General features: G+C 47.7%; 2 protein-coding genes across 2 annotated transcripts in view; one reads left to right on the top strand and one right to left on the bottom strand.

The window, feature by feature from the left end:
* Positions 1 to 27412, bottom strand: part of LOC143766963 (uncharacterized) — a 283831-nt gene that overhangs the window by 98265 nt on the left and 158154 nt on the right. The gene's annotated exons all lie outside the window — the stretch shown is intronic.
* The window catches only part of LOC143766966 (uncharacterized), a 49444-nt gene continuing 32658 nt past the window's right edge, over positions 10627 to 27412 (top strand). The window contains exon 1 of the mRNA XM_077254991.1: positions 10627 to 10770. The gene's annotated coding sequence lies outside the window, so the exon portion shown is untranslated. The remainder of the gene's footprint in view (positions 10771 to 27412) is intronic.

The following is a 27412-nucleotide window of genomic DNA, read 5'->3' as shown; positions in this document are numbered from 1 at the left end:
ATTACCTTTTAGTATTACTTTTAAATCTGTCATACTGTGTCCAGGTCCAGAGAAATGTTTTCCCACAGGCGTGTCCATCTCATTCCTGATTGTGTGTCTGTGTAGGTTCATCCTAGTTTTTATTTTTACCATGTTTTCCCCAATATAAATACTTCCAAGGCACCTCGTACACTGTATCATGCACACCACGTTGGAGGATGTCCATGAGAAGAACCCGTGACCTTATAGTCCTGATTTGTGTTTGGTACACAGACTATATCTGTTGGTAATATGTGGGCACACGTTTTGCATTTTTTATTGTTACAGGGGAATGTGCCAGTCACTGATGGTGATGAGAGGACACTTCTGACAAGGAGATTCCTTACGTTAGGGGGCTGTTTATAGGAGAGAAGTGGTAGTTCTGGGAATAGGTCTTTCAATTTGTGGTCTCTGTGGAATATGGGTTGGAGATCAGCACCAATCTTCCTTAGGATGCTCATATGGGGGTTATATGTGACCACAAGAGGTGCCCTGTTGTTATCCTCTCTCAGGATGTAATCCAGGAGTCTGTTTCTTGGGATCCTTGTGGCCCTGTGGTTCTGCTCATCTATTACCAGTGGATGGTATCCTTGTTGTAGGAATGTATTCCTCAGTGATCGCAGCTGTAGTTCCCTGTCTTTGCTGTCTGAACAGGTCCGAATATACCTCAGAGCTTGACTGTAGATGATGGATTTTTTTGTGTGTCTTGGATGAAAGCTGTTCCATCTAAGATAAGTCGGACGTCCGGTGGGCTTGTGGTAAATGGATCTCTGTATGGCATTGTCCTTGATGTATATGGTCATGTCCAGAAAATGTATTTGGGTCTTTGAAAAGTTGAGGGAGAGCTTGATGGTTGGGTGGAACTTGTTGAAGTTATTGTGGAAGGTGAGTAGATTATCTTTTGAGCCTGTCCATATTATTAGCAGATCATCAATGTAGAGGAAGTATGCAAAAGGTTTAACAGAGAAGATGACTAAAAATCTTCCTCTAGTTTCGCCATAAATAAATTAGCATATTGTCGGGACATTTTGCTTCCCATGGCGCTGTCCTTACACTGTTGGTATAAATTGTTCCCAAAAGAAAAATAGTTGTGATGGAGCACAAACCTGATAAATTGCAGTGTTGGTTCTGTGGCTAGATTGTTCTTTTGAAGGAAATATTTACATGCTGCAATTCCATCCTCATGAGGAATGTTGGAATAGACAGACTCTACATCCATGGCGGCTAGTAGAGTGTCCTCTGGAAGTGGGCCCAGCGCTGACAATTTGCAAAGAATATCCGTGGTGTCCTGGATATAGCTGGGTGTGCGCCTCACCAAGGGTTTCAGAATGTTCTCCACCCAGCCTGAGATCTTCTCAGTTAAAGTCCCAATACCAGAGATGATAGGCCTCCCAGGATTACCTTCTTTATGTATTTTAGGCAACATGTAGAAGGTACCGGTTCGGGGATTGTCTGGTATTAGTTCCAGCAGTGAGGATGAAGTGGAATCAAATCCATTGCTGATATGTGTTAGTTCCTCTGTGTATTTTTTGGTCGGATCTCCCTGCAGTGGAGTGTAGTATTTTATATTCAAGAGTTGTCTGTTTGCTTCCTGGATGTAATCTATCGTGTTCATTATGACTACAGCTCCTCCTTTGTCTCCTGGTTTGATGATGATATTGTTATTGTCTCTTAAGGATTGTATGGCTTTTCTTTCCTCCATAGTGATAGTTTGTGGCACTTTATGGTGTCTGTCCAAAATGTCAGATTTATCTTTTTACGGAAACAGTGATCCAGCGTTTGGTTGTGCCCAGGTTGGGGGGGTCCAGTTTGTCCTCTTTTTCTTTTTTGCTCTGTCGGTCACTTTGTCTTGTGATGTGATATCTGCATGGTTATAAAAGAATTCTTTGAGTCGCAATCTGCGGAAGAATTCCTCGATATCACTACAGAACTGAGCCGTATCCAGCTGTTTGGTAGGACAGAAGGTTAGTCCCTTTGATAGAACATGCATTTCTCCTGTGCTTGGCTCATATTGTGAGAGGTTTACAACAGAGGACGATGGATTAAAATGATTCTGTAAATTGGGCTTACCTTCAGCTACATTGTGACCTGCTTTCTTCCCGAGTCTGTCCAGTTTCTTGTTCTTATTGATAATGAGGTGATGTTGTAAACTGTTGTAGAAATCCAGCAATGTCTCTTTGATTAGACAAGAACCCAGTCCTTGTAGTCGGTCCTGTAGGTAATTTATCTCTTTATGGATGGCCCTCTTCTTGTGGTAGAAAAATCCAATTAGATGATTCCGCAGTCTCTCAGATGATCTGTAGCAAAGTTTCTGTGAAAAATGGGTATTGTAGGTATACTTTGTTGGATTCCTTATCATGAGGACTTTCGGGATTAGGTTTTCCTTCTTGCATCTCGATAGAAAGAGAATGTCGCTGTTCATTTGTGCCAGTTTCTTCAGGAGGTTTTTCAAATCCATCTGTGATCGGTACATTGGGGTATCTTCCATTATCATGATGTACAATAACAAATTGTATTGTGGTACCGTGTTAGCCAGAAAAATCGATGTGAATACTTTTCTGCCCAATGATGACAGAAGTATTCTAGGAGTGATACCTATATTGGCTAACCAGAAAATAATGTGTTTGCAGCTTTCAGAGCACAATGGCTCCTTCTTCAGGCAAGATTACAAATGGATTAATAAAGGTACCGTCACACTCAGCGACGCTGCGGCGATATAGACAACGAGCCGACCTAAACTAGATCGCTGGAGCGTCGCTGTTTAGGTTGCTGTAGAGACGTCAAACACAGCAACTCCAGAACGATACAGGAGCGATCCAGTGACGTAACGGCGACTCACTTCTCGTTCTCGCTGGTTGTTAGCTCCATTACATCCATTGTTAGTGTCGTTGCTTTTGATGTCAAACATGATGATACACGCCGACCTGGTGACGAAATAAAGTTCTGGACTTCTAGCTCCGACCAGCGATGGCACAGCGGGATCCAGATCGCTGCTGCGTGTCAAACACAATGAGATCGCTATCCAGGACGCTGCAACGTCACGGATCGTTGTCGTTCTCTTTGCAAAGTTGCTGAGTGTGACGGTACCTTAAGAAACAAGCACAACATTTAGAGAATACTACAGCAGGACATTTGTTAGGGGGTGGGAAGTGTGATGAGTCCATAGATAAGCCAAGGTAATCTAATTAGGCATTTTCTTACAGATGGAGAGGCGGTGGGAATAATGTTCTTAGTTATCTGGAGTCCGTCTGGTGGAAGTGTGACTTGTGTCCATGTAGTGACTCATAAATCCAGGTGTTAAATATACTGTATATATAAACATATTCATTAGTTTGTATTCCCAAATTTGTCTATCCCTGTGGTCCATTTGTAAGAAAATGCCTAATATGATTACCAGTCTGCAGTGTGATTTCTAGAAGTGTGTTCTAAGGGTACTGTCACACAGTACCATTTTGATCGCTACGACGGTACGATTCGTGACGTTCTAGCGATATCGTTACGATATCGCAGTGTCTGACACGCAGCAGCGATCAGGGATCCTGCTGAGAATCGTACGTCGTAGCAGATCGTGTGGAACTTTCTTTCGTCGCTTGATCACCCGCTGACATCGCTGGATCGTTGTGTGTGACAGCGATCCAGCGATGTGTTCGCTTGTAACCAGGGTAAACATCGGGTAACTAAGCGCAGGGCCGCGCTTAGTAACCCGATGTTTACTGTGGTTACCAGCGTAAAAGTAAAAAAAAAACAAACAGTACATACTCACATTCCGGTGTCTGTCCCCGGCGTCTCAGCTTCTCTCCACTGTGTGAGCGTCTGCCAGCCGGAAAGCGAGCACAGCGGTGACGTCTGACGTCACCGCTGTGCTTGCCGGCTATGGCGCTTACACAGTGGAGAGAAGCAGAACGCCGGGGACAGACACCAGAATGTAAGTATGTACTGTTTGTTTTTTTTTACTTTTACGCTGGTAACCACGGTAAACATCGGGTTACTAAGCGCGGCCCTGCGCTTAGTTACCCGATGTTTACCCTGGTTACCGGGGACTTCGGCATCGCTCCAGCGCCGTGATTGCAACGTGTGACCGCAGTCTACGACGCTGGAGCGATAATCATACGATCGCTGCGACGTCACGGATCGTGCCATCGTAGCGATCAAAATGGTACTGTGTGACAGTACCCTAAAAGTGTGGATTACATTAGAATTAAAACCTGAAAGATGTATACAGACTGTGCCCTGCTACCTGCCACCATCGCACTCTAACAAGCATCTCTATTCTTCCAACAGGTATGTTCATCCAGCTCTCCTACATGAAGTGCACATAATACATCACCCAGCTTTGCACACAGACTTCCCTCTGCTCTTTGCTTTCATATGGTATGTTCATCCAGCTCCCCTACATGAAGTGCACATAATACATCACCCAGCTTTGCACACAGACTTCCCTCTGCTCTTTGCTTTCATATGGTATGTTCATCCAGCTCCCCTACATGAAGTGCACATAATACATCACCCAGCTTTGCACACAGACTTTCCTCTGCTCTTTGCTTTCATATGGTATGTTCATCCAGCTCCCCTACATGAAGTGCACATAATACATCACCCAGCTTTGCACACAGACTTCCCTCTGCTCTTTGCTTTCATATGGTATGTTCATCCAGCTCCCCTACATGAAGTGCACATAATACATCACCCAGCTTTGCACACAGACTTCCCTCTGCTCTTTGCTTTCATATGGTATGTTCATCCAGCTCTCCTACATGAAGTGCACATAATACATCACCCAGCTTTGCACACAGACTTCCCTCTGCTCTTTGCTTTCATATGGTATGTTCATCCAGCTCCCCTACATGAAGTGCACATAATACATCACCCAGCTTTGCACACAGACTTCCCTCTGCTCTTTGCTTTCATATGGTATGTTCATCCAGCTCCCCTACATGAAGTGCACATAATACATCACCCAGCTTTGCACACAGACTTCCCTCTGCTCTTTGCTTTCATATGGTATGTTCATCCAGCTCCCCTACATGAAGTGCACATAATACATCACCCAGCTTTGCACACAGACTTCCCTCTGCTCTTTGCTTTCATATGGTATGTTCATCCAGCTCTCCTATGAAGTGCACATAATACATCACCCAGCTTTGCACACAGACTTCCCTCTGCTCTTTGCTTTCATATGGTATGTTCATCCAGCTCCCCTACATGAAGTGCACATAGTACATCACCCAGCTTTGCACACAGACTTCCCTCTGCTCTTTGCTTTCATATGGTATGTTCATCCAGCTCCCCTACATGAAGTGCACATAATACATCACCCAGCTTTGCACACAGACTTCCCTCTGCTCTTTGCTTTCATATGGTATGTTCATCCAGCTCCCCTACATGAAGTGCACATAGTACATCACCCAGCTTTGCACATAGACTTTCCTCTGCTCCTAGCATTGTGATGGTATGTTCATCCACCCAGCTCTCCTGCTGTCTGTCTGTGAAGTGCACATAGTACATCACCCAGCTTTGCACATAGACTTTCCTCTGCTCCTAGCATTGTGATGGTATGTTCATCCACCCAGCTCTCCTGCTGTCTGTCAAGTGCACATAGTACATCACCCAGCTTTGCACATAGACTTCCCTGCTCTTTGCTTTCATATGGTATGCCTTTCAGCTAACCCCAGCTTGCCCTGTGTTATTTATGACATTGTTTACTTAGTCTTGATTGTATGCATCTGGTCCACTCTCAATTCTCTGACCAAGATGAACAGAGACCACTCCTCTCTGCTCCACACCTGAACGCACTTAGTTTTCCATATATTGCATAGCACAAGTCTGCTAGACTTTAGTCTGCAGTGTGATTTCTAGAAGTGTGTTCTAAAAGTGTGGATTACATTAGAATTAAAACCTGAATTGAAAAAGAAGGGAACTGAAGGTAACTGGCCTGACACTGCAAACAATGTTTCTGTTTGTTGTCACTTTTACCCCTATAATCTTTCACTTTCTGCTACCTCCCCCAATCCCCACACCAAGTAAGGAACTGTTCATCTCCTCTTCAATCCTCCCCATCCATCTCACTTCCTCCTCAGAACTGTTCCTTAACATACAATCCTCTGTCTCAAAACACAGACAGCCCCCTCATGCCCTCTCCTGCTCCCACCTGCTAACACTTTCTCTGCTCCTTCTCACTGCTGGTGATATCTCTCCAAATCCTGGTCCTCCTCACCACATTCCCACAGTCATTTCTACCTCCCATCCACGCTCCATCACAAACTTCCGTAACCTCTCTAACCTTATACCCATTCGCCCAGCCCCCGCTTCCCCAGTCCCACTAACAGGAGCTCTGTGGAACGCTCGCTCTGTCTGTAACAAGCTTTCCTACATCCATGATCTCTTTGTTACTACCAAACTTTCCTTCCTCGCCATCACCGAAACCTGGCTCACCCCTTCTGACACAGCCTCTCCTGCTGCACTCTCTTACGGTGGCTTCCACCTTTCTCACACACCCCGCCCCAGCAGCAAGCATGGCGGAGGAGTTGGTTTTCTCCTGTCAGATAACTGCTCCTTCACCCCAATCCCACTGCCACCCTCTGTTACCCTCCCTTCCTTTGAGGTGCACTCTGTGCGCATCTACTCCCCCTCCAACCTCCAACTGGCTGTCATTTACCGCCCCCCAGGGCCAGCCACCATCTTCTTTGACCACTTCACCACCTGGCTACTTCATTTCCTTTCTGCAGACATCCCCACTATCATCATGGGCGATTTTAACATCTCCATTGACACTTCCCTCTCAGCTGCCACTAAACTTCTATCTCTCTCTTCCTCCTTCGGCCTCACTCAATGGTCTTCTGCAGCCACTCACAAAGATGGTCACACACTGGACCTCATCTTCACCCGCCTCTGCTCCCTATCTAACCTCTCTAACTCACCTCTTCCTCTCTCTGACCACAACCTTCTCACATTCTCATCTCTCTCCACTCCATGTCTAGAGTCCCCACCCCACAAACTTTCACACCCTCGCAGAAATCTTAAACATCTTGACCTACATTCATTCTCTGAATCCCTCCTACCTCTCACTGACATAAGTTCCATACACAATGCGGATGACGCTGCCGCTCTATATAACACCACAATAGCTGTAGCTTTGGAATCTGCTGCCCCACTTACACATACCAAAGCTCGCAAAATCAACAGACAGCCCTGGCACACCAGCCTGACCAAGGAACTGAGGCGAGCTTCCAGGGCTGCTGAGCGCAGATGGAAAAGATCCCACTCCAACGACCACTTAATCGCATTCAAACAGTCCCTCACTACTTTCAAGACCGCACTCGCCACAGCTAAACAAACCTACTTCTCATCTCTCATATCCTCCCTGTCTCACAACCCTAAACAGTTATTCAACACCTTCAATTCTCTCCTCCGTCCCCCAGCACCTCCACTCTCCCCACTTATCTCTGCTGAAGACTTTGCCTCATTCTTCAAGCAGAAGATTGATAACTGTTATGACCCCAATGGCGAGGGTCTCAGAGGAACGTGGAAGTCTGCAGAATACAAAAATCCAGCTCATAGGGCAGTGGTAACTGGGTTGACCATATATCTACTCCTAACGCCAACACTAGAAGTAGCCGGGGATCATTCCTACGTTGATTCTAGATGACACGCGCCAGCCGGAGAATCTAGCTACCCCTAGTAGAGGAAAACAAAGACCTTTCTTGCCTCCAGAGAAGGGGACCCCAAAGCTGGATAGAAGCCCCCCACAAATAATGACGGTGAGGTAAGAGGAAATGACAAACACAGAAATGAACCAGGTTTAGCACAGAGAGGCCCGCTTACTGATAGCAGAATAAAGAAAGGTAACTTATATGGTCAACAAAAACCCTATCAAAATCCACACTGGAAATTCAAGAACCCCCAAACCGTCTAACGGTCCGGGGGGAGAACACCAGCCCCCTAAAGCTTCCAGCAAAGGTCAGGATATAGATTAGGAACAAGCTGGACAAAAATACAAAACCAAAACAAATAGCAAAAAGCAAAAGGCAGACTTAGCTGATATAACTGGAACCAGGATCAGTAGACAAGAGCACAGCAGACTAGCTCTGATAACTACGTTGCCAGGCATTGAACTGAAGGTCCAGGGAGCTTATATAGCAACACCCCTAACTAACGACCCAGGTGCGGATAAAAGGGATGACAGAAAAACCAGAGTCAAAAAACTAGTAACCACTAGAGGGAGCAAAAAGCAAATTCACAACAGATAACATCAGAGACAGTTTTGGTCAACAAGCCCCAGAGCCCTTCCTCCCAACTTCCCTACCCTCCACCTCCAAAACCAACTACTCCACCATTACAGAAGATCAACTCGCCACTCTACTCTCAAGATCGCATCTCACCACCTGTGCACTTGACCCGCTCCCATCCCACCTCATCCCAAACCTCACCACAATCTTCATCCCAACCCTAACCCATCTCTTTAACCTATCACTAACAACTGGTGTTTTCCCCTCAAGCTTTAAACATGCCTCCATCACACCTATCCTCAAAAAGCCCTCTCCTGACCCATCCTCTGTATCTAGCTATCGCCCTATATCACTTCTCCCCTATGCCTCAAAACTACTGGAACAACACGTCTACCTTGAACTGTCCTCCCATCTCTCTTCTTGCTCCCTCTTTGACCGCTTACAATCTGGCTTCCGGTCACACCATTCCACTGAAACTGCCCTAACTAAGGTCACCAATGACCTCTTAACCGCCAAGAGCAAGCGACACTACTCTGTCCTCCTCCTCCTCGACCTGTCGGCTGCCTTTGACACAGTGGACCATTCCCTATTATTACAGACCCTCTCATCCCTTGGCATCACAGACTTGGCCCTATCCTGGATCTCATCATACCTAACAGACCGGACATTCAGCGTCTCCCACTCACACACCACCTCCTCACCTCGCCCCCTATCTGTCGGAGTCCCACAAGGTTCAGTCCTTGGGCCCCTGCTCTTCTCCATTTACACCTTTGGCCTGGGACAGCTCATAGAATCTCATGGCTTTCAGTATCACCTCTATGCTGATGACACACAGATCTACATCTCTGGACCAGATATCACCTCCCTACTAACCAGAATCCCTCAATGTCTGTCCACTATTTCATCCTTCTTCTCCGCTAGATTTCTGAAACTTAACATGGACAAAACAGAATTCATCATCTTTCCCCCATCTCACGTGACCCCCCCAACGAACCTATCCATTACAGTAAATGGTTGCCCACTCTCCCCAGTCCCACAAGCTCGCTGCCTCGGGGTAATCCTTGACGCTGATCTCTCCTTCAAACCACATATCCAAGCCCTTTCCACTTCCTGCCGACTTCAACTCAAAAATATTGCACGAATCCGTTCATTCCTCAACCAAAAATCTGCAAAAACCCTAGTCCATGCCCTCATCATCTCTCGCCTTGACTACTGCAACCTTCTGCTCTGTGGCCTCCCCTCAAACACTCTCGCACCCCTCCAATCTATTCTAAACTCTGCTGCCCGACTAATCCACCTGTCCCCCCGCTATTCTCCGGCCTCTCCCCTCTGTCAATCCCTTCACTGGCTCCCCATTGCCCAGAGACTCCAGTACAAAACCCTAACCATGACGTACAAAGCCATCCACAACCTGTCTCCTCCTTACATCTGCGACCTCATCTCCCGGTACTTTCCTACACGCAACCTCCGATCCTCACAAGATCTCCTTCTCTACTCCCCTCTTATCTCCTCTTCCCACAATCGCATACAAGATTTCTCTCGCGTATCACCCCTACTCTGGAACCCTCTACCACAACACATCAGACTCTCGCCCACCATCGAAACCTTCAAAAAGAATCTGAAGACCCACCTCTTCCGACAAGCCTACAACCTGCAGTAACCACCGATCAACCAAACCGCTGCATGACCAGCTCTACCCTCACCTACTGTATTCTCACCCATCCCTTGTAGATTGTGAGCCTTCGCGGGCAGGGTCCTCTCTCCTACTGTACCAGTTATGACTTGTATTGTTCAAGATTATTGTACTTGTTATTATGTATACCCCTCCTCACTTGTAAAGCGCCATGGAATAAATGGCGCTATAACAATAAATAATAATAAAAATAATAATAATAACCTTGGCTTATCTATGGACTCATCACACTTCCCACCCCCTAACAAATGTCCTGCTGTAGTATTCTCTAAATGTTGTGCTTGTTTCTTATTCTATCTGTAATCTTGCCTGAAGAAGGAGCCACTGTGCTCTGAAAGCTACTACCGGAGCTACCGCCTCACCAACACCGGAGCTGCTGCAACCCTCCAACCTACTGTCTCCTTCCCCACCATCCTGTAGAATGTAAGCCCGCAAGGGCAGGGTCCTCACACCCCTGTATCAGTCCGTCATTGTTAGTTTACTGTGATATCTGTAATCTGTATGTAACCCCTTCTCATATACAGTACCATGGAATCAATGGTGCTACATAAATAATAATAATAATAATAGTAATAATAATAATTCCCTCATGTTTGTCTCCAGAGAAGTCACACGTTACATTCCACACAGAACATTGTGTAGAAAAGGCGGCGCGAGGTGATTGTGCCAGTAGTGAGGGCGAATAATGGCGGGAATGTCACTGACTGAGGAGAAGTCTCCATGTAGCGTCTTCCCTGCGGATCACGTGACCCCTGACTCCTCCCCTGTGACCTCATCACAGGTCCTGTGCGCACAGAGCAGCCATATCTGTGGAGTGCGGCTCTGCAGGTGGAGGTATGTGGAGATTCCCCAGTACTGAGCGCAGCCGGGGACATTAACCCCTTCTGCACGGAGGAGACTCTTTATAAGAACCATAACGTTGTTGTTCTGTTTCCTGTAATAGATACATACGAGCCAACTATGGAGGACAGGAAGTGAGGAGCGGAGTGTTCTCCTAGTACAGGGCCCCTTTCTTGGCCCCACACAGTGTAATGCCCCCATTATGCCCTGTAAGCAGGTTCTGCCCCACACCCAGCTGCTTCGGGCACTTTACCAGGAGCTGGTACCTCAGATTCTTCCCCGCACCCCTTTCCTTTGTTGGCGCCAAATCTGTTCTGCCTTTGGGGCTCCGGCCTTTATAATATCAGTAACTGCGCCATCAAGGTCTCCTGACCAGGTGCACCCTCTAGACTCTTCCCTCCGGAAACCTCCCTCTTCCCATTGGTGTCACATGGTCCCGTCTGGGCGGCAGATAGCAGTCTGTACAAATGCAGCACAGCCCTGAGGAGGCTTTTTTATGACTCTCCTTATTACACCCCTTATGTAATATATATGATGGCGCTCACACAGTATAATGTTCTCATAGTACCGCCATACCCCCACACACAGTATAATGTTCTCATAGTACCGCCATACCCCCACACACAGTATAATGTTCCTACAGTACCACCATACCCCCACACACAGTATAATGTTCTCATAGTACCGCCATACCCCCACACAGTATAATGTTCTCATAGTACCGCCATACCCCCACACACAGTATAATGTTCCTACAGTACCACCATACCCCCACACAGTATATTGTTCTCATAGTACCGCCATACCCCCACACACAGTATACTGTTCTCATAGTACCGCCATACCCTCACACACAGTATAATGTTCCTACAGTACCGCCATACCCCCACACACAGTATAATGTTCTCATAGTACCGCCATACCCCCACACACAGTATAATGTTCTCATAGTACCACCATACTCCCACACACAGTGTAATGTTCTCATAGTACTGCCATACCCCCACACACAGTATAATGTACTCATATTACCGCCATACCCCCACACACAGCATAATGTTCTCATAGTACTGCTATACCCCCACACACAGTATAATGTTCTCATAGTACCGCCATACCCCCACACAGTATAATGTTCCCACAGTACCGGCATACCCCCACACACAGTATAATGTTCTCATAATAATGCCATACCCCCACACACAGTATAATGTTCTCATAGTACCGCCATACCCCCCCACACACAGTATAATGTTCTCATAGTACCGCCATACCCCCACACAGTATAATGTTCTCATAGTACGGCCATACCCCCACACACAATATAATGTTCTCATAGTACCACCATACCCCCACACACAGTATAATGTTCTCATAGTACCACCATACCCCCACACACAGTATAATGTTCTCATAGTACCGCCATACCCCCACACACAGTATAATGTTCTCATAGTACCGCCATACCCCCACACAGTATAATGTTCTCATAGTACCGCCATACCCCCACACACAGTATAATGTTCTCATAGTACCGCCATACCCTCACACACAGTATAATGTTCTCATAGTACCACCATACCCCCACACACAGTATAATGTTCTCATAGTACCGCCATACCCCCACACAGTATAATGTTCTCATAGTACCACCATACCCCCACACAGTATAATGTTCTCATAGTACCGCCATACCCCCACACACAGTATAATGTTCTCATAGTACCGCCATACCCCCACACACACAGTATAATGTTCTCATAGTACCGCCATACCCCCCACACACAGTATAATGTTCTCATAGTACGCCATACCCCCACACACAGTATAATGTTCTCATAGTACCGCCATACCTCCACACACAGTATAATGTGCTCACAATAGTGGCTTCCCACAGACACAGTATAATGTCTCCACAGGACTGGTATCCCCCTCACACACAGTATAATGTCCCCACAGTACTGCCATCCCCCCACTGTCTAATGTTCCCACAGTACTGCCCCTACATGCACAATATGGTACCATCCACCTCACTGACTACCTCCGACCACCGACAATTAATAAATACTCACTTAGCCTCATTCTTGGTGCAAATACTAATGAACCCAGGATCTATGAGATATTTACCATACGATAGTTGGATAGACAGGAGTGTATTATCCATAAAGGTAGCCCACTCGGTTGCTATGATGCCTATGAATTGACAGGGCTCGGTGGGGTGTGGTATTGGTCACCCTCTCCTTCCCATCATCACAATTTCAGCGATATCCACACTCCCATGACGGTGATACCGCTGAATAGATTAGTGAATCAGGGAGTGGAAAGCTCCTGATCCACCATTCAGCCTTCACTTCTGAGTCTGAGACTCCGTGCACTGCAGGCACAATGACGTCACTACATCACACCTGTAGTACGGAGCCTCAGTACTCACACCGCACAGACCAGAGCAGCGCTCCTCAGGAACCGGGTTGGCTGAGTAGTGTGTGGTTTTTTTGTTTTTTTTTTTAAATATCAGGAATTGTGGGGACATCACAGTAAGAGAAGAGCTGTTGGGACTCTCATACTGAATGTGTGGCTGGTAGGGGCCATTATACTGGGGTTGTGGTGGACTGTAAATGCCTCCATACTGAGTGGGGTTTTTTTATTTTGTGGAGCAGGTTGTGGTGGCAATAATTAGAGATGAGCAAATATGTTCGGAAAACGATCGCCAAACATAAATTCGGCACGAATATGGTACATTCGGATTCATGATCAGTAACACGAGCATTTTTCTCAAGATCGGAAAAAGTCGGTAACATTCGGTAAAAGATATAATGGAAGCCGGCAATACATGTGCCGTGTTTAGTAAAATCACAGCCACCAATGTGGGAGACTGGGGCTCAAATCCTGGCTTTGCCCTGTTGGACATAATATACCAGTAGTGGTCCATAACACTATGGTTCCTACCTCAATAAACATGAGTGTCACGAGCAAAGAGAGTCATGCTGGCTCTGATGTCACCTGGATTAACAAGGTCTGAGTCAGATAGTGAGGAACCAGGACAATCTGATGATAAATGGGCGGCTACTGGACCAAACCATACATGGACAAGGCAAGAGGGAATGGGAGCCAGTGAAGAGATTTGCAGAGGGGAGAAGCAGAGGAGTAGCGAGGAGAGAGATGAATTAGTCGGGCAGCAGAGTTAAGGATGGACTGGAGAGGTGCAAGGGTTTTATCAGGGAGGCCACAGAAAAGGATGTTGCAGTAGTCGAAGCAGAAGATCATCATACATCCTGCATCCCATAGTCCAGTGCCCATATACCCATCATACATATCCTCATCCCATAGTCCAGTGCCCATATACATATCATACATATCCTACATCCCATAGTCCAGTGCCCATATACCCATCATACATATCCTCCATCCCATAGTCCCGTGCACATATAGCCATCATACATATCCTCCATCCCATAGTCCAGTGCCCATATACATATCACACATCCTCCATCCCATAGTCCTTTGTCCATATACCCATCACACATCCTCAATCCCATAGTCCAGTGCCCATATACCCATCACACATCCTCCATCCCATAGTCCAGTGCCCATATACCCATCATACATCCTCAATCCCATAGTCCAGTGCCCATATACCCATCATACATCCTCAATCCCATAGTCCAGTGCCCATATACCCATCACACATCCTCCATCCCATAGTCCAGTGCCCATATACCCATCATACATTTTCAATCCCATAGTCCAGTGCCCATATACCCATCATACATCCTCAATCCCATAGTCCAGTGCCCATATACCCATCACACATCCTCCATCCCATAGTCGAGTGCCCATATACCCATCACACATCCTCCGTCCCATAGTCCAGTGCCCATATACCCATCACACATCCTCCATCTCATAGTCCAGTGCCCATATACCCATCATACATATCCTCCATCCCATAGTCGAGTGCCCATATACCCATCACACATCCTCCGTCCCATAGTCCAGTGCCCATATACCCATCACACATCCTCCATCCCATAGTCCAGTGCCCATATACCCATCATAGATATCCTCAATCCCATAGTCCCATGCCCATATATCCATCATACATATCCTCCATCCCATAGTCCCATGCACATATACCCATCATACATATCCTCCATCCCATAGTCCAGTGCTCATATACCCATCACACATCCTCCATCCCATAGTCCCATGCCCATATACCCATTATACATCTCCTCCATCCCAGAGTCTAATGCCCATATACCCATCATACATATCTGTCATGTTCCCAATGGCAGGGAATTTGTCAACATAACACGGGCAAAAACAGGACGAGCTCTAGGGTGATGGAACCTGAGCTGACCGCGACCCTGAACCTCAACACTCAACTAACAGCAGCCGGGGAACGTTCCTGGGGGGACTCTAGACATCTCGCGCCAGCCGGAGATCTAGCTTCCCCTATCAGAAGAATAATAGACCTCTCTTGCCTCCAGAGAAATATTCCCACAGAAATAGTAGCCCCCCACATATAATGACGGTGAAATGAGAGGAAGGCACAAACGTAGTTATGAAAACAGATTCAGCAAAATGAGGCCCGCTTAAGCTAGATAGCAGAGGATACAAAAGGTGAACTGCGCGGTCAGCTTAAAAACCCTTCAAAATACCATCCTGAAATTACTTAAACTCATGTGCCAACTCATGGTACATGAGTGGTAATTTCAGCCCACTAGAGCAACCAGCAGCAGAGAATTACATATCTGCAAGCTGGACTAAAAACATGAAAGCAAACATGAAACAGGGAAATCCAGACTTAGCTTGTCTTGAAGGCTTTAGAAGCAGGTAACAAAGGTATCAGAGACACACTGATACATTGATAGCCGGCAAGGGAATGACAGGAAAGCCAGGTTAAATAGGAAACACCCAGCCTCTGATGGACAGGTGGAAACCAGAGACCGCAACCCACCAAAGTCACCCAGTACCAGTTGTAACCACCAGAGGGAGCCCAAAAACAGAATCCACAACAGTACCCCCCCCTTGAGGAGGGGTCACCGAACCCTCACGAGAACCCCCAGGGCGATCAGGATGAGCTCTATGGAAGGCGCGGACCAAATCAGTCGCATGAACATCAGAGGCGACCACCCAGGAATTATCCTCCTGACCATAACCCTTCCACTTAACCAAATACTGGAGTTTACGTCTGGAAACACGAGAATCCAAGATCTTCTCAACAACATACTCCAATTCTCCCTCCACCAGCACCGGAGCAGGAGGCTCAACCGAAGGAACAACGGGCACCTCATACCTCCGCAATAACGACCGATGGAACACATTATGAATAGCAAACGATGCTGGGAGATCCAAACGAAAAGATACAGGGTTAAGAATCTCCAAGATCTTATAAGGACCGATGAACCGAGGCTTGAACTTGGGAGAAGAGACCTTCATAGGGACAAAACGAGAAGACAACCACACCAAGTCCCCAACACGAAGTCGGGGACCCACGCGGCGACGGCGATTAGCAAACTGCTGAGCCTTCTCCTGAGACAACTTCAAATTGTCCACCACCTGATTCCAAATCTGATGTAGCCTGTCCACCACCACGTCCACTCCAGGACAATCCGAAGGCTTCACCTGACCAGAGGAAAAATGAGGATGAAACCCCGAATTACAAAAGAAAGGAGAAACCAAAGTAGCAGAACTAGCCCGATTATTAAGAGCAAATTCGGCCAGTGGCAAAAAGGCAACCCAGTCATCTTGATCAGCGGAAACAAAACACCTTAAATAAGTTTCCAAGGTCTGATTAGTTCGCTCCGTCTGGCCATTTGTCTGAGGATGGAATGCAGACGAGAAAGACAAATCAATGCCCATCTTAGCACAAAACGTCCGCCAAAATCTAGACACAAACTGGGATCCCCTGTCAGAAACGATATTCTCCGGAATCCCATGCAAACGAACCACGTTCTGAAAAAATAAAGGGACCAACTCAGAGGAGGAAGGCAACTTAGGCAAGGGTACCAAATGAACCATCTTAGAAAAGCGGTCACACACAACCCAGATAACGGACATTTTCTGTGAGACAGGGAGATCTGAAATAAAATCCATGGAAATGTGCGTCCAAGGCCTCTTCGGGATAGGCAAGGATAACAACACCCCACTGGCCCGAGAACAGCAAGGCTTAGCCCGAGCACACACTTCACAAGACTGCACAAAGGTGCGCACATCCCTTGACAAGGAAGGCCACCAAAAAGACCTGGCCACCAAGTCTCTAGTACCAAATATTCCAGGATGACCAGCCAACACAGAAGAATGGACCTCGGAGATGACTCTACTGGTCCAATCATCCGGAACAAACAGTCTTTCTGGTGGACAACGATCAGGTTTATCCGCCTGAAACTCCTGCAATGCACGTCGCAAGTCTGGGGAGACGGCGGACAATATTACCCCATCCCTAAGGATACCAGTAGGCCCAGAGTCTCCAGGAGAGTCAGGCACAAAACTCCTGGAAAGAGCATCTGCCTTCACATTCTTTGAACCTGGCAGGTATGAAACCACAAAATTGAAACGAGAAAAAAACAACGACCAACGAGCCTGTCTAGGATTCAGACGCCTGGCAGACTCAAGGTAAATCAGATTTTTGTGATCAGTCAAGACCACCACACGATGTCTAGCACCCTCAAGCCAATGACGCCACTCCTCAAATGCCCACTTCATGGCCAAAAGCTCCCGATTACCCACATCATAATTGCGCTCGGCGGGCGAGAATTTTCTAGAAAAGAACGCACATGGCTTCATCACCGAGCCATCGGAACTTCTCTGTGACAAAACCGCCCCCGCTCCAATCTCGGAAGCATCAACCTCAACCTGAAAAGGAAGTGAAACATCTGGTTGACATAACACAGGAGCAGAAGAAAACCGGTGCTTAAGTTCCTGAAAGGCCTCCACAGCCGCAGGAGACCAATTAGCAACATCAGCACCCTTTTTAGTCAAATCAGTCAAAGGTTTAACAACACTGGAAAAATTAGTAATGAACCGACGATAAAAATTAGCAAAACCCAAGAACTTCTGAAGACTCTTAACAGATGTAGGTTGTGTCCAGTCACAAATCGCCTGAACCTTGACGGGATCCATCTCAATAGTAGAAGGAGAAAAAATGTACCCCAAAAAAGAAATCTTCTGGACTCCGAAGAGACATTTTGAGCCCTTCACAAACAGAGAATTGGCCCGCAGGACTTGAAACACCTTCCTGACCTGTAGAACATGAGACTCCCAGTCATCAGAAAACACCAAAACATCATCCAAATACACAATCATAAACTTATCCAGATATTCACGGAAAATATTGTGCATAAAGGACTGAAAGACTGAAGGAGCATTAGAAAGTCCAAAAGGCATTACCAAATACTCAAAATGGCCCTCAGGCGTATTAAATGCGGTTTTCCACTCATCACCCTGCTTTATCCGCACAAGATTATACGCACCGCGAAGATCTATCTTAGTGAACCACCTAGCCCCCTTAATGCGAGCAAACAAATCAGTCAATAATGGCAATGGATACTGATATTTGACTGTAATCTTATTCAGAAGGCGATAATCTATACAAGGCCTCAGGGAACCATCTTTTTTAGCCACAAAAAAAAAACCTGCTCCCAGAGGGGACGAAGATGGACGAATATGTCCCTTTTCCAAGGACTCCTTAATATAATTCCGCATAGCAGTATGCTCTGGCACTGACAGATTAAATAAACGATCCTTAGGGAACTTACTGCCAGGAATTAATTCTATAGCACAGTCACAATCCCTATGAGGAGGGAGCGAATTGAGCTTAGGCTCCTCAAAAACATCCCGATAGTCAGACAAAAACGCAGGGACCTCAGAAGGAGTAGATGAAGCGATTGAAATCAGAGGTGCATCATCATGAACCCCCTGACATCCCCAGCTTAACACAGACATTGTTTTCCAATCCAGGACTGGATTATGAGTTTGTAACCATGGCAGACCAAGCACTAGTACATCATGTAAATTATACAGTACAAGGAAGCGAATCACCTCCTGATGAACGGGAGTCATGCGCATGGTCACTTGTGTCCAGTACTGCGGTTTATTCACAGCCAATGGTGTAGAGTCAATTCCCTTCAAAGGAATAGGAACTTCCAGAGGCTCCAGACTAAAACCGCAGCGTTTGGCAAATGACCAATCCATAAGACTCAGGGCAGCGCCCGAATCCACATAGGCATCGACGGAAATGGATGACAGTGAACAAATCAGAGTTACAGACAAAATGAACTTAGACTGCAGAGTACTAATGGCAAAAGATTTATCAACCTTTTTTGTGCGTTTAGAGCATGCTGATATAACATGAGCTGAATCACCACAATAAAAACACAATCCATTTTTCCGCCTATAATTTTGCCGTTCACTTCTGGACTGAATTCTATCACATTGCATAGTCTCAGGTGCCTGTTCAGAAGACACCGCCAACTGGTGCACAGGTTTGCGCTCCCGCAAACGCCTATCAATCTGAATGGCCATAGCCATAGACTCATTCAGACCTGTAGGCGCAGGGAACCCCACCATAACATCCTTAATGGCCTCAGAAAGACCATCTCTGAAGTTTGCAGCCAGGGCGCACTCATTCCACTGAGTAAGCACCGACCATTTCCGAAATTTTTGACAATATACTTCCGCTTCATCATGCCCCTGAGAGAGGGCCAATAAAGCCTTTTCAGCCTGAATCTCCAGGTTAGGTTCCTGATAGAGCAATCCCAGTGCCAGAAAAAACGCATCCACACTGAGCAATGCAGGATCCCCTGGTGCCAATGCAAATGCCCAATTCTGAGGGTCGCCCCGCAGGAAAGATATTACAATCTTGACCTGCTGAGCAGGGTCTCCAGAGGAGCGAGATTTCAAAGAAAGAAACAATTTGCAATTGTTCCTGAAATTCAGGAAGGTAGATCTATCTCCAGAAAAAAACTCTGGAATAGGAATTCTAGGTTCAGACATAGGAGTGTGAACAACAAAATCCTGTATGTTTTGAACTTTTGCAGCAAGATTATTCAGGCTGGAAGCCAAACTCTGGACATCCATGTTAAACAGCTAAGGTCAGAGCCATTCAAGGGTTAAGAGGAGGTAAGAAGCAGCTAGACAGCAATTAAGGGCTAGGCAGCAAAACTATGAGGGAAAAAAAAAAAATTTCCCTTCAACACTTCTTTTTCTCCTGCTTCAGCCCAAACAATTAACACTTTGTGGGCCGGCTATACTGTCATGTTCCCAATGGCAGGGAATTTGTCAACATAACACGGGCAAAAACAGGACGAGCTCTAGGGTGATGGAACCTGAGCTGACCGCGACCCTGAACCTCAACACTCAACTAACAGCAGCCGGGGAACGTTCCTGGGGGGACTCTAGACGTCTCGCGCCAGCCGGAGATCTAGCTTCCCCTATCAGAAGAATAATAGACCTCTCTTGCCTCCAGAGAAATATTCCCACAGAAATAGTAGCCCCCCACATATAATGACGGTGAAATGAGAGGAAGGCACAAACGTAGTTATGAAAACAGATTCAGCAAAATGAGGCCCGCTTAAGCTAGATAGCAGAGGATACAAAAGGTGAACTGCACGGTCAGCTTAAAAACCCTTCAAAATACCATCCTGAAATTACTTAAACTCATGTGCCAACTCATGGTACATGAGTGGTAATTTCAGCCCACTAGAGCAACCAGCAGCAGAGAATTACATATCTGCAAGCTGGACTAAAAACATGAAAGCAAACATGAAACAGGGAAATCCAGACTTAGCTTGTCTTGAAGGCTTTAGAAGCAGGTAACAAAGGTAACAGAGACACACTGATACATTGATAGCCGGCAAGGGAATGACAGGAAAGCCAGGTTAAATAGGAAAAACCCAGCCTCTGATGGACAGGTGGAAACCAGAGACCGCAACCCACCAAAGTCACCCAGTACCAGTTGTAACCACCAGAGGGAGCCCAAAAACAGAATCCACAACACATATCCTCCATCCCATAGTCCAGTGCCCATATACCCATCATACACATCCTCCTCCATCCCATAGTCCAGTGCCCATATACCCATCATACATATCCTCCATCCCATAGTCCCGTGCCCATATACCCATCACACATCCTCCATCTCATAGTCCCGTGCCCATATACCCATCACACATCCTCCATCCCATAGTCCAGTGCCCATATACCCATCATACACATCCTCCTCCATCCCATAGTCCAGTGCCCATATACCCATCATACATATCCTCCATCCCATAGTCCCGTGCCCATATACCCATCACACATCCTCCATCTCATAGTCCCGTGCCCATATACCCATCACACATCCTCCATCCCATAGTCCAGTGCCCATGTACCCATCATACATATCCTTCATCCCATAGTCCCATGCACATATACCCATCACACATCCTCCATCCCATAGTCCTGTGCCCATATACCTGGAGCGCCCCCAGACGCAGGGCCGCGGGGTACTCGGTGCCGGGCCTCTCTGTCTTTGTCTTGGGGTTGTCACGGTGGCTAGACCCGGTCCGTGACCCTGCTAAGAGGCGTCCAATGAAAGATGAGATGATGGTACGTGGTGTAGGTCGCAATGAATAACGAGGACACAGGGTTGCAGTCTCTTTACCTCTTTACTGAAGGCTTCAGGATCCTCAATCCAGAGTACTGCTAACAGGGCTGGCTGAGACCGGCCGGTCCGAAGGCACATCCAGAGTTCCCTTTGCAGGTGGAAATCGGTGCCTACCTTCTAGCGCCTGTGTGTTGTAGTACTTCCCTGCTGAGCACCATGGGATAGTCCTCACAACTATTGTGTCTGTTTCTGATGTTATTTCTCACAACTCGTATATGTTCTGATGTTCTTTCTCCGTCCCCCAGATGATGTGGCTAGGACGCACTCGTATGAAGGGTAGGCCTGGAGTTCTTCCGGGACCCTAGTGTCGCCCCTCTCCCACAATGGCCTCCTATGTCTGCTTAGGTGATTTAGGTGAGACAGCCAACCTATAATTAACTGTCCTGCCATTGGTTTGAAGTAATGCTTGGAGCCTAATACTTCCTCGGTGTTCTGGCCACCGGCTACGCGCCTCAGTAGGATGTTGCCTCGATCTTACGGCACGACTCCTACTGGTATTATCTCCTTTTTGCTGTGATCTCATTTCTCACTTCTCCACAATAAACCTCGCTTCTTGTCCTTTCTTGAGATACCGCCGCAATGTAGTGCAGGCGCGGTTCCTTAACGTTCTGTCTTGTTCACTAGGCCTCTGTCAGGATCCCACCCCTGACAGGGACCCCCCTGAATCTTTCCCCGCAACACCCTCTGCCACAGGATGTTGCCTGGTTCCAACCCAGTCAGCTTCTCACTAACTTCCTATCCAACCCCCAGTTTTTCCAGATTGTGAGGAGTGGCCTAATACATAGTACACTTTGCTCCCCTTGGAGGCCAGACTATGAAGTGTAATGTGTGACTGTGATACCTGGTCAGGTGAACTCCTTAAATGCCATCAGATGTACCATCACTTCCCTTAGTGGCGGAGCAACAGTACTGCAACGACCAGGACTCTGGAGTGCTGCACTCCCCCTCGGTTAAATCCAGTACTCCCGGACTGGGAAGAAAACAACAATACATGTCAGCAAAAGACATACAAATTTTGAAAATGCAATGAACAAGTAGTAAGTAATAATAACTGTGCTTCCCTTAATGGGAGGTGAGGACTCTTGAACGTTACAAACAAAACATGGTTAAATATTTTAAATAACATACTATAAATAACTTCTATTACCCAGCCAGGTATTCTACTTAGTGCAAATTCTGAACAATAATTTAACCTTTCCTTTAAGGGCGCATAAGCTGAACCCACTAAAGGCTTACTATAAAACTTCTAAAATATAAATTAACTTTTTCTTTATTTTTCTCTTCTAAGTGCAATACTCTTCTTTTTACTCTGATTGTTCATATGCAGGACCGCCTGACTATCTGCCCAGGCCTACTGCCTCTTTTCTTAGTACAGGATCACTGAGCCATCTCTCTATGGCTCCTAGGAGGACTCACTAACCTCAACAGGTTCACTTTTGCCTGAAATTCAGCTTTCAGTTCTTTTCCTGCCCTCAGACTTTTAACAACATCATTAAACATTTTCTATAACTATCTAACTGGCTACATATTACTTGCTATGTAAAACATTATTACTATTCACTTTCTTTTAAGGCAACATTATACATTAAGTGCAACTAGTGAACATCCCCTTTAAGAGGGAACCAAGTCTCTTTGAGGTAGCGCAACTTCTCAAGTCGCAAGTCCAGTTAAGGCAAGAGCTTCCATGGTGTACTCAGGAACAGTCTCTTCACAAAGCTCTCCTTCTTGTAAAACCAGTAAGGGGCACCTTTGAGAAGGTGCAAACTATTTACAATACAGTTTGTGAATCATTCACCCTCCATGATTCGGCAGTCTTTATAACATGGGTGAACAAGGAGCAAAAAGGAAAATAAAAGCAAAAATAAAAAGCAATAGGGATCCCGGGTAAACAAAGGGATCCCTTTAAGAATAACCCTGGACGGGTTTAAAGCAGCAAAACATCAGGCAGACAAACAGTTAACTATTTACATACTCGTGGTTCCGAGGTTTAGTTGGACGGCTTCCAGGGCTGCACCTGGCACTTAACCCTTCTTGGCCTGGGAAAAGTGAGGTCCAGGGTCACACCCAGTGCTGGACAAATGCCGTTAATCTGTCTTTCATGTACGGTTAAATCATGCGCAGCGATGGAGGTCTGCGCAGCTTGAGTATGGGCATTTGCTGCAGCAGAGGTAGCGGCTGCTGCAAGATCAGTCACTGGAACGGAGTCAGCAGCTGTGGCACTAGCAGTCACTGGAGTGGTGTCGGTCGTCAGGGCAGGGTCATCCTTCATACCTGCTTCAGATGCGGTCCCTCCGGTGCCGGTCTGCTCCGTCTCCGCTGGGGTCTGGAACGCTGGTTGCGGGGCCTTGTGCGGCGACGTGGTCATTTCTGCTTGCAGCATCCCGCTTTCCGGTAGGGCCTTGCTTTCCAGCTTCGGAGCGCTGGAACTTCTTTCCTGCTCCGGACCAGACGAGGCTGCCGACAGGCATCTGGCGAGGCTCCCGATGAAGGTCTTCTTCCACCCGGCCTCAGTGCTCATCTGCGTCTGCAGGAGTTGATTGCTGAGCTCGTCCACTCCGGCCTGCAGGAAGTCAGGGCCAACAGGTGATGCCTGGCCGCGGTATCTCTCTGGGTAGCTGGGGAGTCCTCTGCTCCGACCCTACGCTCCGATCCCGGGCGGCTGGCCATGGCGTCTCCCACGTGGCTCACTTCTTCCTCATCCTTTTCCCACTCTCTCCTTCGTGGGCGGTTTCTTTTTCTTTGTCTCTGCCCACCATTGAGGATCAGGAGGCGGATCTCGGCTGCTGACGGACATGTCCTCAAGGGGCCGAAATATTTAGACTGGGCGGCCATTGTCTTTCGCGCTCTTCAGCTTGTTCACGCCCACTTCCATGCCCTTGTTCTTCTGCGCTTCTTGTGGCGCTGTAATGGCGGCGGTTTTGGCGGAAATTTTTGGCGGCAAATGGCAATACACAGTCTTTGCAATAAGTCACAGTTCAAGCACAATTCAGACACTGTTCCAAGGCACACATGACTTGATTCTTCAGGCTTAAGTAGATCCTGTTCGTGACGCCAAGTTGGAGCCCCCCAGACACAGGGCCGCGGGGTACTCGGTACCGGGCCTCTCTGTCTCAGTCTTGGGGTTGTCACGGTGGCTAGACCCGATCCGAGACCCTGCTAAGAGGCGTCCAATGAAAGATGAGATGATGGTACGTGGTGTAGGTCGCGATGAATAACGAGGACACAGGGTTGCAGTCTCTTTACCTCTTTACTGAAGGCTTCAGGATCCTCAATCCAGAGTACTGCTAACAGGGCTGGCTGAGACCGGCCGGTCCGAAGGCACATCCAGAGTTCCCTTTGCAGGTGGAAATCAGTGCCTACCTTCTAACGCCTGTGTGTTGCAGTACTTCCCTGCTGAGCACCACGGGATAGTCCTCACAACTGTTGTCTGTTTCTGATGTTCTTTCTCACAACTCTCGTTTCTATTCTGATGTTCTTTCTCCGTCCCCCAGATGATGTGGCTAGGACGCACCCGTATGACGGGTAGGCCTGGAGTTCTTCCTGGACCCTAGTGTCGCCCCTCTCCCACAATTGCCTCCTATGTCTGCTTAGGTGATTTAGGTGAGACAGCCAACCTATAATTAACTGTCCTGCCGTTGGTTTGAAGTAATGCTTGGAGCCTAATACTTCCTCGGCGTTCCGGCCACCGGCTACGCGCCTCAGTAGGATGTTGCCTCGATCTTACGGCACGACTCCTACTGGTATTATCTCCCTTTTGCTGTGATCTCGTTTCTCACTTCTCCACAATAAACCACGCTTCTTGTCCTTTCTTGAGATACCGCCGCAATGTAGTGCAGGCGCGGTTCCTTAACGTTCTGTCTTGTTCACTAGGCCTCTGTCAGGATCCCACCCCTGACAGGGACCCCCCTGAATCTTTCCCCGCAACACCCTCTGCCACAGGATGTTGCCTGGTTCCAACCCAGTCAGCTTCTCACTAACTTCCTATCCAACCCCCAGTTTTACCAGATTGTGAGGAGTGGCCTAATACATAGTGCCCTTAGCTCCCCCTGGAGGCCAGACTGTGAAGTGTATTGGTGTCTGTGATACCTGGTCAGGTAAACTCCTTAGGTGCCATCGGACATACCATCACTCCCCTTAGTTTCAGAGCAACAGTACTGCAACGACCAAGACTCTGGGGCGCTGCATACCCATCACACATCCTCCATCCAACAGTCCCGTGCCCATATACCCATTACACATCCTCCATCCCATAGTCCCGTGCCCATATACCCATCACACATCCTCCATCCCATAGTCCAGTGTCCATATACCCATCACACATCCTCCATCCCATAGTCCAGTGCCCATATACCCATCACACATCCTCCATCCCATAGTCCAGTGCCCATGTACCCATCACACATCCTCCATCCCATAGTCCCGTGCCCATTTACCCATCACACATCCTCCATCCCATAGTCCCATGCCCATATACCCATCACACATCCTCCATCCCATAGTCCCGTGCCCATATACCCATCACACATCCTCCATCCCATAGTCCAGTGTCCATATACCCATCACACATCCTCCATCCCATAGTCCAGTGCCCATATACCCATCACACATCCTCCATCCCATAGTCCAGTGCCCATGTACCCATCACACATTCTCCACCCCATAGTCCCGTGCCCATTTACCCATCACACATCCTCCATCCCATAGTCCCATGCCCATATACCCATCACACATCCTCCATCCCATAGTCCCGAGCTGGGTGGCGCTGAGCAGGGAGTTCCTGGAGATGTGCTGTTATGTAACCTGGCAGTGCGGCTCTGTGTGCGGCCGCTGATGATGCGATTTTTCCCTTCACCATGACAGCACCGCACGTGAGAGATGGCATCCGCCCCCAGGAACAGGAAACCTGTAGCAGAGATAAAAGAATGGGGCGGCCACTCTCTCCTCAGTTTGGTTTCCTGTTCCTGCAGGTGGACGCCTGTGGTAGAGCTCCTACCTCCAGAGGCATACCCCTCTGATGATCCGGTCCGGAGGCCGAGGTCCGCGGGGGGGGCCAGCCATGCTCGGCGGCGCTGCGTGCGGGGCTGATGTACCGCACCTTCTCTCCCCTCGCTGGACTCCCCGGCAACCGCTCTGGGCAGGAGGCAGGTCCGGGGCAGGGGGCGTGTCCTTCACTGACGCCGGACGCCGAAGTGAAGGATGACGACTACCGGTCGCGCCGGAAGTGACGTCACACGCCGAAGGAGCCGGTGTGCTGGACACTTCCGGGCGGAAGCTGTTCCAGAGGCGCGCGCACCGCTCCTTCTATATATTGGGGGCAAACAGATTAAACGCTGGTCCTCTACAGCACGCAGTTGCCTGCTAACATGACCGAACCAGCGATGGATCCGGAGATGCCTGTACCCGGAATTTCTGAGGAGACGCAAGCTACCGCGGTATCCAGGGTCCTGGAGGGGTGAGTGCCTTTGTAAGGCAAAATCACACACACACTGATACACTATACTGTGTCTTTTTAGGGAAGAAAAGCCACCTCCAAACAAAAGAATAGGGCTTGTCCACTATGTAAGGCGACACTCCCTAAACTATATACCAAAAGAATCTGCCGGGCCTGCATAGATAAAACAATCGCAAAAGAATCACCTTCCTTATTACAGAACATCAGGTCAATAATACGGGAAGAGGTTAAATCTACAGTCAAAGAGCAGCTGAAACATCAGGCGGCTAAAGAAAACCCCCCTCCCCCAGCAAGTGAGCAGGGGTCGGACATTAATTTAGGGGATGAGCCGGGAGTGGTAACCCCCTCTGAGGCCTCAGACTTAGACTCCTCGGATGAGGAATATGGCCACACGTATTTCCAGTCAGAGGACGTTGGAAAGCTGCTCAAACTCGTTAGAGCAACTATGGGGGTGGAAACCCCAAAGGAGCCGCGTTCAGTACAGGATAGCATGTTCAGTAACTTGGAGGGGAAGAAGCGAAAGGTCTTTCCCT

Source organism: Ranitomeya variabilis, chromosome 4, assembly GCF_051348905.1.
Source record: "Ranitomeya variabilis isolate aRanVar5 chromosome 4, aRanVar5.hap1, whole genome shotgun sequence".
Classification (NCBI taxonomy): domain Eukaryota; kingdom Metazoa; phylum Chordata; class Amphibia; order Anura; family Dendrobatidae; genus Ranitomeya; species Ranitomeya variabilis.
This window is presented reverse-complemented; position numbering and strand designations above follow the sequence as displayed.